The sequence below is a fragment of the Apodemus sylvaticus genome, chromosome 7 (genome assembly GCF_947179515.1).
Source record: "Apodemus sylvaticus chromosome 7, mApoSyl1.1, whole genome shotgun sequence".
NCBI classification, from domain to species: domain Eukaryota; kingdom Metazoa; phylum Chordata; class Mammalia; order Rodentia; family Muridae; genus Apodemus; species Apodemus sylvaticus.
The window spans coordinates 95,531,200-95,542,754 of NC_067478.1; the positions used below are offsets into that span (position 1 = coordinate 95,531,200).

General features: G+C 43.9%; 1 protein-coding gene across 1 annotated transcript in view; it reads right to left on the minus strand.

Moving 5' to 3' along the window:
- Positions 1-4,111, minus strand: part of Fez1 (fasciculation and elongation protein zeta 1) — a 45,242-nt gene extending 41,131 nt beyond the window's left edge. Inside the window, exon 1 of the mRNA XM_052189659.1 lies at positions 3,945-4,111. The gene's annotated coding sequence lies outside the window, so the exon portion shown is untranslated. The remainder of the gene's footprint in view (positions 1-3,944) is intronic.
- Positions 4,112-11,555: the final 7,444 nt, after the last annotated feature.

Below are 11,555 nucleotides of genomic sequence, written 5' to 3' on the forward strand. Positions count from 1 at the left end.
TCAACCTTAGCTGCAAGAGTTTGAGCGAACTATCTGCCTGTTGTGCCTCTGTTTCCTCATCTACAAAATGTGGTTTAAAATAGTGTTTGTGGGCTAAAAGATGGCTTGGGTGTTTAAGAGCACTTGCTTTTGTAGAAGACCTAAATTTGGTTCCCAGCATTCACATCAGGCAGCCCACAACTGCATGTAACTCCAGTTCCAGGATGTCAGATGCTCTCTTCTGGCCTCCAAGACTCCCACATGCATGCATGCATACCACCATGTACAAACACATACACACATAAGTAAAACATTTTAAAATAATAAATAGGGATTGAAAGGTGGCTCAGTGGTCAGGAGAGCAGGATATACCACTTACATGAAAGTGTGGCTGTGGCTCACAACTTTAATTCAAACACTCAGGAGGTAGCGGCAGGCAAATTTCTGTGAGTTCAAGACCAGCCTGGTCTACATAGTGAGTTCTAGGACAACCAGGGTTGCATTTTTTTTTAAACAAAAGAAAAAATATCCCTTGGGAGACTGAGGCAGGTGGATTTCTGAGTTGGAGGCCAGCCTAGTCTACAAAGTGAGTTCCAGGACAGCCAGGGCTATACATAGAAACTCTGTCTCAAAAAAGAAAGAAAGAAAGAAAGAAAGAAAGAAAGAAAGAAAGAAAGAAAGAAAGAAAGAAAGAAAGAAAGAAAGGAAGGAAGGAAGGAAGGAAGGAAGGAAGGAAGGAAGGAAGGAAGGAAGGAAGGAAGGAAGGAAGGAAGGAAGGAAGGAAAGAAGGAAGGGAAGGAAGGAAGGAAGGAAGGAAAGGAAGGAAGGAAGGAAGGAAGGAAGGAAGGAAAGAAAGAAAGAAAGAAAGAAGGAAGGAAGGAAAGAGAAAAAGAAAAATTATCCCTTCCATTATGTACAGGGCATGTTGCTTCAGACTGTTTATCAAATGAGGGCGAAAATGCTAGAAGGATTTGGGAATCTTTTTCATCAAGGCTCTTTTAAAATTCATTTGGTCAAAATTTCCTGGACCACAGGCCCCATTTCTGAGAGATCCAGAAGCCAGTCAGTTAACTCCAGATATGTATTACTTCCTTGAAATGGGTGTTTCTCTCTGGGACTGACAGAAGATCTAGGATAAGAAGCGGATGCCAGCAGGGATACTGATTCCATTGGCAAGCAACAATAGATGACCCAACCAGAATCCAGGACTGAGGCAATTTTAAGCCATTTGTGGTGATGTGCACTGGAAATCCTAGGCACTGGGTTGGCAGTGGCAGAAAGATTAGGAATTGATGGTCCTCCTTGGCTACATAGCATGCTCCACCAGGCTTACATGAAAGCCTGCCTCAGTCAAGCAAGTCAACAAACACAGTGAGCTTTAAATGTTGGAAAACCAACCAGATATTAAGTGCTTAGGAGTTGGAAGATGCCTCAGCGGTTAAGAGCACATACTGACTTCAATTCCCAGCACCCATGTAGAGTCAGAAGCTCACAACTGCTTCTGACTCCAGCTTTAAGGAGACCCTGGCTTTTAATGTCTCCTGTGTGCGCGCGCACACGCACACACACATACACACATACTTAAAAATAATCAAAATTAGACAGAGTATCAAAAGAGGGAGTATCTCTATTTGACTCAGACGAACCCTAAAGAATAAAGATATAGCCACAAAATTATAGAAAGAAATGGACATCTAGATGCTCTGTGAGTTCAAAGTGCTTGCCCTGCAGACCTGACAACCTAAGTGTGCTTCCTAGATCCCGTGGTGGAACTAATTTCTGCAAGTTGACCTTCGTGATGTGTGGCACATTCATGTCTACACTCACACACACATCACATACACACAGCTAATAATTTTTTTAAAAAAATAAAATAAAAGTTTTTAAGATGACAATAAAAGAAGACATGGATATCAAGGTTCAGATTCCGGGAAACACGGTCAGTTGAAACAATCTATAATATAACCTATTGGTTTTCAGCAACCCAGGAGCCAAGCAGTACTATGCGAATGATCAGACAGATGATGCTAAAACTGAGCACACAAATTGGGAATCGGTATTAACATGGTTCCCAACCTGAATAGAACATTTGTATCTGGGGTTGTGGTGGGGTAAATGAGAGTCAAGCCTCGAGAAGGGGTTGCCAGGCTTGGAGTGCTGGCATGCCTCTTTTATTTCCTTTATTTCCTTCTCTAACCCATCTTCCTTTGTACTCCTCTAGGTAGACTGCCTTTACTTCTCATCCGAAAAATCTGAAGTAACCCTGCATCCTTCCGTCCTGGCAAGTTTGCTGGGTCCTCAGCCTCAGCTTCTCTCCAAGTCCTCATCCCTTAAAAGCTAATGGTAAGGCTACAGGAGCAGCTAAGCCACGGAGCACTTGCTTAGCGTGTGATATCTAGGGTTCTGTCTTCACCTCCCCACCACTACCAACAACAACACACAAAAGTTAATGCTAATACAAGAAATAGCCATCTTCTTTGTGCTTCCAAAATAAATAAATATGTGAAAATGGCAGAGAGGGATCATGGGAAACTTGTCTTTTTATTATTGAACACAGTCCAGGACTATAGTATAAGCGTTCCATACTATCTATTCCATTTATCAGAACTCCAAATATGTGGGTGTAATTTGGAGGAGAAATGCACAGAGCTCAACAGACACTCAGTAGGAACATGTAAGGAGCCTCTCTCTGCAGCCTAACAGTACAGACTGCAGTTTGGTCTGCAGTACAAGTCCCTAGTCCCTGCTTCACTGAGCTGAGTGCGTGGTGGATTCCGATTTCCTCGTGCCTCCCCTGCTGGGCCTCTGCACCTCCACACATGCCACCCCATCTCCTTGGTCTTTCCATCACTTGCTCTATAGACCCGTTGACTCAGAGCTTTCCCTCCTCTCCCCATATGGATCCTTAAAATGCCCTCCGTTATCCACTCCCAGACTCCCACGGCTTTTCTGCAAAACCTGGCTAGTGTACGCTGTCCATTTTGCCAGAAAGAATAAATACTCATTTGCACATGGCTCAGCAACCCTCTTCACCGGACTCGGTACCCTTCCCCCTTCTCTTCTGTTCCATTCACCTCCATTTCAGACCTCCTCTCCCTCTTCTGTCAGAGTAAAGAAAGGCTCTTCTAGGCAGCACAATGGCTGGCACTCTGAGGAAGCACAGCTCATCCATCCCACGCAGCCCCTGCACACACTCCACTGTCTTCCCTTTACCAGATAAGACCTGGACGCCGGGATGGGTGATACGTGCTGGGAGACAAGATGCAAAGGGAAAGGCGAGAGGGCAGAAGAGCGGATTGTATAACACCCCTTCAGCGGAGCCCCTGCTCTGCAGAGCCCTGGGCCCCGAGGACGAGGGCCGGCTCTGCACACTCCTTTTCGCCACACTCGTCCTTTCTCCAACCTGCTCTGTGTAGTGAAACAATCATTCCCAGAGGACTGCAGCCAGAGGTCCTGACACTGAGAGAATGCACCGTCTAAGGAAGGCTCCACACACCGCGGAGGGGCACAAGTCGATTGCAGGGTCAGATTAGTGGGGACAAAGATGATTTTGAGACGCCTAAGATAAAGCGGAACACATAACGGTCCTGGAATGACATATGGAATCCACATTGCTCCAGCACCATCACATAGGATTTCCCGGACACACACACACACACACACACACACACACACACACGATCTCTGAGATGATGCTACCAGTACCCACTCCGGAGCCCTTGTTCTTGAGCTCCCACAAGACTGGGAACGACCAGGACGACGGCCCATGAACCCTTCTTTTTACGTCTGAGGACAAGACCCAGCTGGAATGAGAGTAGCGCATACCCCAGGAATCCTGTGAGAGAATCTCCAATCCTCCGGTCTTCTTCACCACCCGAATTCGACCCCCCCTGCCTCCCGCCTCCCGCCCCCGCCCCGAGCACTGGGGCTAGTCCAGACTAAGGTCGTTGTTCCCACCACCGCACCTGAGCGGGTCCTGGAGGAGGGAATCGGATCCCGGGGCTCAGCCAGACAACCCCATCCACGGGCTAGAGGTGGCCCGGTGCAGCGCAACGTCAGCGGGCAAGCCAGCCAGCAAGCCAGCCAGCGAGCGCTCCCCCGCAGCTCCGGCTGCGCCTGGTCCCTGCGCTCGTGCCCGGGCTCCCGGAGGCGCGCCCGCACTCGGGCACCCGCCCAACGGGCGCGCCCAGGGCCTGAACGTCATCCTTTCGTGAACATTCATAGCTTTCCTTAGAGCACGTGGACCTGCCTTTATTAATATTTATGAATTGCCGTTTCTCCCTTCTTTGATACTTACTGGCCCTTCTGCTTCCCACATGAATATTCAGAAGCTCTGAGATGGGGGCGTGCAATCGCTACCAATATGGATTCTTCAGATGGCCCAACACTAGGTTTTGTATAAAAATGCAGACAAATGGAGTAGATGGGCAGGCAGATACTGACAGATATACTCAAAGAACCTTTGGCATTTTTTTTTTTTTTGGACTGACCTTCTATTCTGTTAGGGATTGAAGTGGACAAGGCAAGGGGTGCGTGCTCCCTACCCCGAAGTCGTTCATAGTTCAAGGTCAAGGTGAGGGGGCTGGATGGCGGGAATAATTTTGTCATCTAAAACTGGAATGCAAGTGAGAAATGTGAGAGAGGGGGATGCAGGAATAGAAAGACTTCAGACTTTACACCTCACACATTGATGTGCTGTGTATAAATCTTTGCTTAGAGATACTATCCATATGAAATCTAAGAAGAAGGATGCAGTTTTGCTGTTGTTGTTGTTTTTCGTTTTTTGTTTTTTTTAGAAAAAGAAAGAAAAGAAAAGAGAAAAGACAGCACAAGATAAAGATAGGCCTGTCTGCTTGGTGAGTCCTCCTACTTTTGTTTGATGGTAAGTACCTTTAGACCAGACCAAGAATGGCAGCCCAGAGGTGAAGGGGTTCTTCCCTCTGTTGATTTATTCACTCTTACCACAAACAGTTCAGTCATGAGGTGCAGGTGAAGCAGAGGGATACTATCTCTGATGGAATAAGAAAAAGTAGCCGGGCAGTGGTGGCACACGCCTGTAATCCCAGCACTCTGGGAGGCAGAGGCAGGCGGATTTCTGAGTTCAAGGCCAGCCTGGTCTACAGAGTGAGTTCCAGGACAGCCAGGGCTACACAGAGAAACCCTGTCTCAAAAAAAAAAAAAAAAAAAAAAAAAAACAACAACAAAAACAAAAACAAAAAAAGAAAAAAAAAAGAAAAAGTATTCGACATTCTGCCCTTCTGGTAATAGAAATATGAGGATATTTTTCTTGTCAGGAAAAAAAAAGTGTAGGCTGAAGAGATGGCTCAGCAGTTAAGAGCCCCGACTGTTCTTTCAGAGGTACTGAGTTCAATTCCCAGCAGCCACATGGTGGCTCACAACCATCTGTAATGGGATCTGATGTTCTCTTCTGGTGTGTCTGAAGAGAGCAACAGTGTACTCATAAGGATAAAATGGAAGGAAGGAAGGAAGAAAAAAAGTCATGAGAGCCAGTGATAAGGCTCAGGAGGTGAAAGGTGCTTGTTGTATAAGCCCGAGTCCAATCCTGGGGACTTCCATGAATGTGCAAGAAGAGGAAGAGTCCACAACTTTGTCCTGTGACCTCCACAAGGGCGCCACGGCAACTGCACCCAAACACACACGCAAAACAGTAAATGGATTTTAAACCCTATTTTTCAGCTATCATGTGGTCTTGTGACCTTGGGAAAGTTATCTTCACCATGGCTCACGCTTTCATCCACACAGTGAGGGTAATCACAGCTCCCACTTCTGAGGCCCGTTGTGAGATTAAGAGAGTGGATTCATGCAAAGCATTTCTAGCCAGGAGAGGAGGAACCATGACCCTTGACTACTTCCTTAGCAAAAGCTTTAATGTACTTTTTCTATACTGGGTTTGTTTGTTTGATTAGAGATGGTGGTATAAGGTATAGTGGAGGATGGGGGGGGGCCCTCAAACTATGTAGCTAAGGGTTGACCTTATTAAACTTCTACTATTTCTGCCTTCCCCTCCTGAGTGCTCAGATTACTGATGCATGCCTTGATGCCCCGTGTCTGGTTTTTCATGTGGGGCTGGGAATTATTGTGTGTGCTTCCTAACTCCGAGAAATTATCTCTTAGAGCTAGAGAGGTGGTTCATCAGTGAAGAGCACTAACTGTTGTATAGTTAACTTACTAACTGTAAGTCCAGTCCCAGGAGATTCAACACCTGCTTCTAGCTTCCAAGTATCCCTGCAACTCAAGTGGCATGCAGATATACACTCAGACATCGTTATTACACAAGTAAATAATACATCTTTTAAAAAAGACTCCATATGCAACATTCAGAGTATGATAGGGGCTTGTGAGGAAAGTACTGGAACTGAGAAATAGTTTGGTCTTTGAGAATACTCAGTTTCAAACGCCGGTGCCCCAGCTGAGCATGGTGGCACACATCTGAACACCCAGCGCTCTGGACACTAAAGAAGGAGTATTTTGACTTTAGGGCTAGTCTGGGCTACATAGAAACTAAGTTATGAAAAACTGTGTAAAACACCTGGAATTTGATATTCAATATTAATTATTCTGTTACTAGTTTTGTGAGGCTTTGAAAGCACTGGTCTAGAAGCCAGCACACACACAGACTGGCTGAGACAGTGACATCCGCCTAGAGAAGGAAAACTCGACTAGTACAGATGTGGTAGTGATATTTTTTTCTGGTTGTTGTTTTTGTTTGTTTGTTTGAGATGGCGTCTTGCTGTGTTTCTCTAGCTGGACTGTAACTCAGTATATAAACCAGGCTGGCCTTGAACTCACAGAGATTGTTTTGTCTTTGCCTCCTAAGGATTAAAGGTGTATGACACCATGACTGACCATCTCTGTCTTTAATCTCTTTCTCCATTTCCCTCTTCCCTCTTTCCCTCCCTCTCTCTCTCTCCCTTTTTCTTTTCTCCCTCTCTCTCTCTCCCTAAGAGTCGGGGTCTCAGACTATAGTTCATTCTGGCCTTGAACTCACTATATAGCATGCCTTGAACCCACAGTAATCCTCTTGTCTCAGTCTCCCAAGACTGAGATGGTGTGTAGCTATTCCCTCTGAATTGTATGATTCCATCTTGAAGGAAAGAGGGAAGCTGAGACTCAGGAAGTAAATGAAATATCCAAGGCTCAGGAAGCTCCTGAAAGTCACAAGATTCGTAAGTTCCCCCCTACTGTTACTATAAGCAGTAACAATTGCTGGAGAGGAGATTTTAATCAGCCACACTGTCTATAAATTGTGTGCGTAGCTCCAAAGAAAAACCCATTTGTCACTCGTGCTGCAGGGTGCTTTTCAATGACTTTTGAGTTATCCATATTTCTATAAGTAACCATTTGCCTGTACTTCCAATAAACAAATAACTCAGTAATGCTTGCTCACTGAGCCAGATGTGCGTGGAATTGTTTCTCTGGTCTGTTGTTGGTACCTTATCTTGGATGAATAGACCTTGTTCACCTCTCCCCAGGAAAAGTTACACAACATGGGATTACAAGCATGAATCACTGCATCAGCTCATCCTTAATTACCTGTGCTGATTTAAAACTCCTTGGTTTATTATGACAAGGGATATAAAATATTCCCCAAGTTTCAAAATATATTCTTAGCTACCTCATCCAAAGGCAGTTACTCTCTACCACAAAACATGTGTGCTAGGAACCAAACCATATTACTTTTAAAAAGGATAGACGGGCCGGGCGGTGGTGGCGCACGCCTATAATCCCAGCACTCTGGGAGGCAGAGGCAGGCGGATCTCTGAGTTCGAGGCCAGCCTGGTCTACAGAGTGAGTTCTAGGACAGCCAGGGCTACACAGAGAAACCCTGTCTCGAAAAAGCCAAATCAAAAAAAAAAAAAAAAAAAAAAAAAAAAAAAAAGGATAGACGATTACATAGATATTGATAGCAAGTCATTCCAGAACATCTGCCTGAGAAAAGCATAAAATGCCTGTGTGTAATGATACGTGCCTGTGACCTCAGTCCTTAGAGGGTCAGAAACAAGAGGACCAGGTCATCCTTAGCTACACAGCAATTTTCCCATCTGGAACTCTGAGAGCAGGCCAAAAAACAAAACAAACAAACAAAAACCACCACTACCAACAGCAAAAACAAAAACCCCCAGAACATACACAAACTAGCAGCCAAAGTGATATTCCTCAAGAGAATAAAAATTCCCATAATATAAATGTGGTAATATTTTTTTTTTTTTTTTTTTTTTTGCTTTTAGGTGTTTTCGTTGTTGCTTGTTTTTGGGGTTTTTTGTTTGTTTGTTTGTTCTTGTTTTGTTTGAGATGGGCCTTCCCTACCTAGCGAAGGCTGGCTGGAACTAAACATTGTAGCCCAAACTGGCCTTGAACTCAAATTGACCCTCTTGCCTCATCCCCCCAAGTGCTGGGATTTTAGTGTTTTGCTGCCACATCTCTCAGATGGCAATTTTGGGGCTAGAGATATGGTTTAGTTCTAGAATGTCTGCCAAGCATGCAAAGTCCTGGGTTTAATCCCAAGTTCTGTGGGAGTTGGAGAACAGTGGGGTCGGGGGGACATGCCTATAATTCTAGCACAGGAAGTTAGAAGGCAGGACCACCAAGAATTCCAGTCTATGAGACCCTGCATTGAACAAGCAACAACAACAACAACAATAACAACAACAACAAAAGGGAAATGAGCTTTCCAGTGTTTGGGAAACTTTTAGATTTACAGTGGTCAAATAAATAAATAAATAAATAAATAAATAAATAAATAAATAAATAAATCAGTCTTTTATTTCCTGTGACTACTATGTGACTTTTCAGTGGACATCAGCATGTGCCCGGGATGTACTAGAGCAAGAGATCCTAGACAACAATGTCTTGGAGATGGGGTGCCCACTTAAGAGAATCTTTAGACATTTAGGTTAATCAGAGATTTCATTTGTATTAACCCCCAGGACCAGCTCCCACCATTTCCAGCCGTAGACTCATCTCCGTTACCTGCTTCTTTCCACATGGCCAGGTATCGGACATGCAGTGATTCAGAAATGAACTTGTATGAAAATGGCACAGGCCATTCCACTGCAGTCATCTAGCCAAATAAAAATCACTTCACCAGCCAATCCGCAGACGCCGGCACGCCATGAAGACGCTGCCCCGGGCCACAGCAGTCTACGGCAAGACCTCGGCTTTGGGTCAGGACAGTGTTGAGCACTGTGAGAATGATGGGAAGGGAGCTCACGTTTCCCTAAAGTCCCGTTTGCAGCACTTAGTGTTGCCCACAAAGCCGCTTGAGGCAGGATTGAAGCTGCGGATCCTATCAGCTGCGGATCCTATCAGCTGCGGCACTGAAGTCCTAAAAGGTATCCTGAGTGGGCAGTGAATAAGGGTGCTCTGATAAACATTCTTTGTTTGACCAAACTCTCAGCAGTCTCCTAAACCTCTCTTAGCCCCATTTATACACTTCCTTATAAAATCTAGTTTAAGCAAAAATCCTGTAAAGTCATTTTTGCAGCGCCCCCTATCTTCAGGGTCTAGGTAGCTTTGATCCCTAAGTAAATGTAGATCTTCACTACACCCGATGCTGTCTGGTCGCCATGACGAATCTCCAGACGAATCACCTAACAGCAATAACCCTGTTAGGTCAGGTTATCTAGAATCCCCATCCATTCATCCATCCATCCATCCATCCATCCATCCATCATCCCTTATTTCCTGACTCCCACCCTGCTTCTCAGCTATAAATTCCTATTTGCTTTTGCTATTTTGTAAGCTGAGATCAACCTTTTTCTACTTATTGTAGAAATCCCACTAAGGTAATCCCTATGCCTATTATGATATAATAGGAAACTCTGAGGAAATTCTGCCTTTATCAAGTACTGCAATAAATATCACTGAATTTTTTTTAAAAGTGTGTGTGTGTGTGTGTGTGTGTGTGTGTAGGTTCCAGGGATTGAACTTCAGAAGACAAGCCTTATGTTTCACATACCCCACAATGTTTAAGTTCTCTTAAAATATGGGAGGAGAGAGAGAGAGAGAGAGAGCAGGGCATGACGGGGAAGCTGAGATTGGAGAGTTCCAAGAGGAAAGCTCAGTGTTGGCTGTAGACTGGAGGCCTGTGCTGGGAGAGAAGTCTATGTTGTAGAACTGATGTCTTAGAGACACACAAAGCCTCTGGGCACAGGATAAATAGAAAGCCAGAAGCTTTGGGAGGCTTGGCAATCTCAGATTGTTGAAATCTGCATATTCAAATAAATCCAGATTCTTTCCAGGTTAAGAATCTGTTCATTGTGTATAACTGTGGGATAAGAAAGAGAAACAAAACACACAAATCAAAGACCGCACAAGCATCACCTCCCAGAAACGATTCCACCCAAGCCTGAGAATAGCAACCGTCTTTGTAGTGGAAACGGGCAGAAATCACTCTCAAATCCTTTTGCTTACCTTGTTTAGAACAGAAATCTTTCTCAGTGTCTACTACTACGTTTGAGACTTGGAAGAATTCCCAGTTTCATGTAATTGTGTGATTGTGGGTGATCTAAGCAAATGATATTAAAAGCTTTCCTGAACTAAAGGGTAAGGAGGGGGGCTCATTGGCAAAATTCCTGGAGGCAAGGGTTTAGGGCTTCAACAGCTGTGTTACCATGTTACCACCAGCTATTTGTGTAACCTAGGGAATCTTACCTTTTTTTTTTTTTTTTTTGGAAACAAAGTCTGACTCTGTATTTCGAGTTAATCTGCAACCAATTCTCTATATCTCCTATGCTGGTCTTAAACTTGTAACAACCTTTCTGCTTTAACCTCTTAAGTGCTAAGAGTTTGAGTTTCACCTTTGTTTTTATGTGTTTTAGGGAGAGGGGTTTGTTTATTCTGTGTTTTTCTCTTCTTTTTTTTTTTTTTTTTTATTTTTTATTTATTTATTTTTTTTTTCCAAGACAGGGTTTCTCTGTGTAGCCTTGGCTGACCTGGAACTCACTCTGTAGACGAGGCTGGCCTTGAACTCAAGAGATCCCTCTGCTTCTGCCTCCATAGTGATGGCATTAAAGGTGTGCACCGCCACTGGCCAGCTTGTTTCTTGAACATAAAGTTGGGTGAGTAGGGAGGTTGGGAGGATCTGGAAGAGCTGGAGGAAAGGGAACCATGACCAAAATATATTAAATGGCTCTTGCTTTTCTGTCTTGCCTGTACGTTCTTGTCCCCCTGTTCCCCCTCTTTCCCCATTCTTCTCCCCTCTTTCCACATAGTCATGGCTAGCTCATGCCTCTATCTCTTTTTTCTCTCTTTATTTCTCTTTTTTTCTCTTCTTATTTCTATATAATAAAGCTTTGAAACTAAATATATATATATTAAATGAAAAGATGCATTAAAATAATAAAAAACAAGTATGAGACATTATACCAAATAAAAGTTTTTCAAATTTTAGTTTTCCTCAGATTATAAAACACACACACACACACACATCACTAAGTAAATAACTGTAGAAGAAAGGAAATATAGTTTAAATTAATGGATTTTAATAATAGGCCTGTGTTTAAGTTTGTCTTTTTAGTTAGAAAAAAATTATTGAAAAAATGGAATTTTGAGTT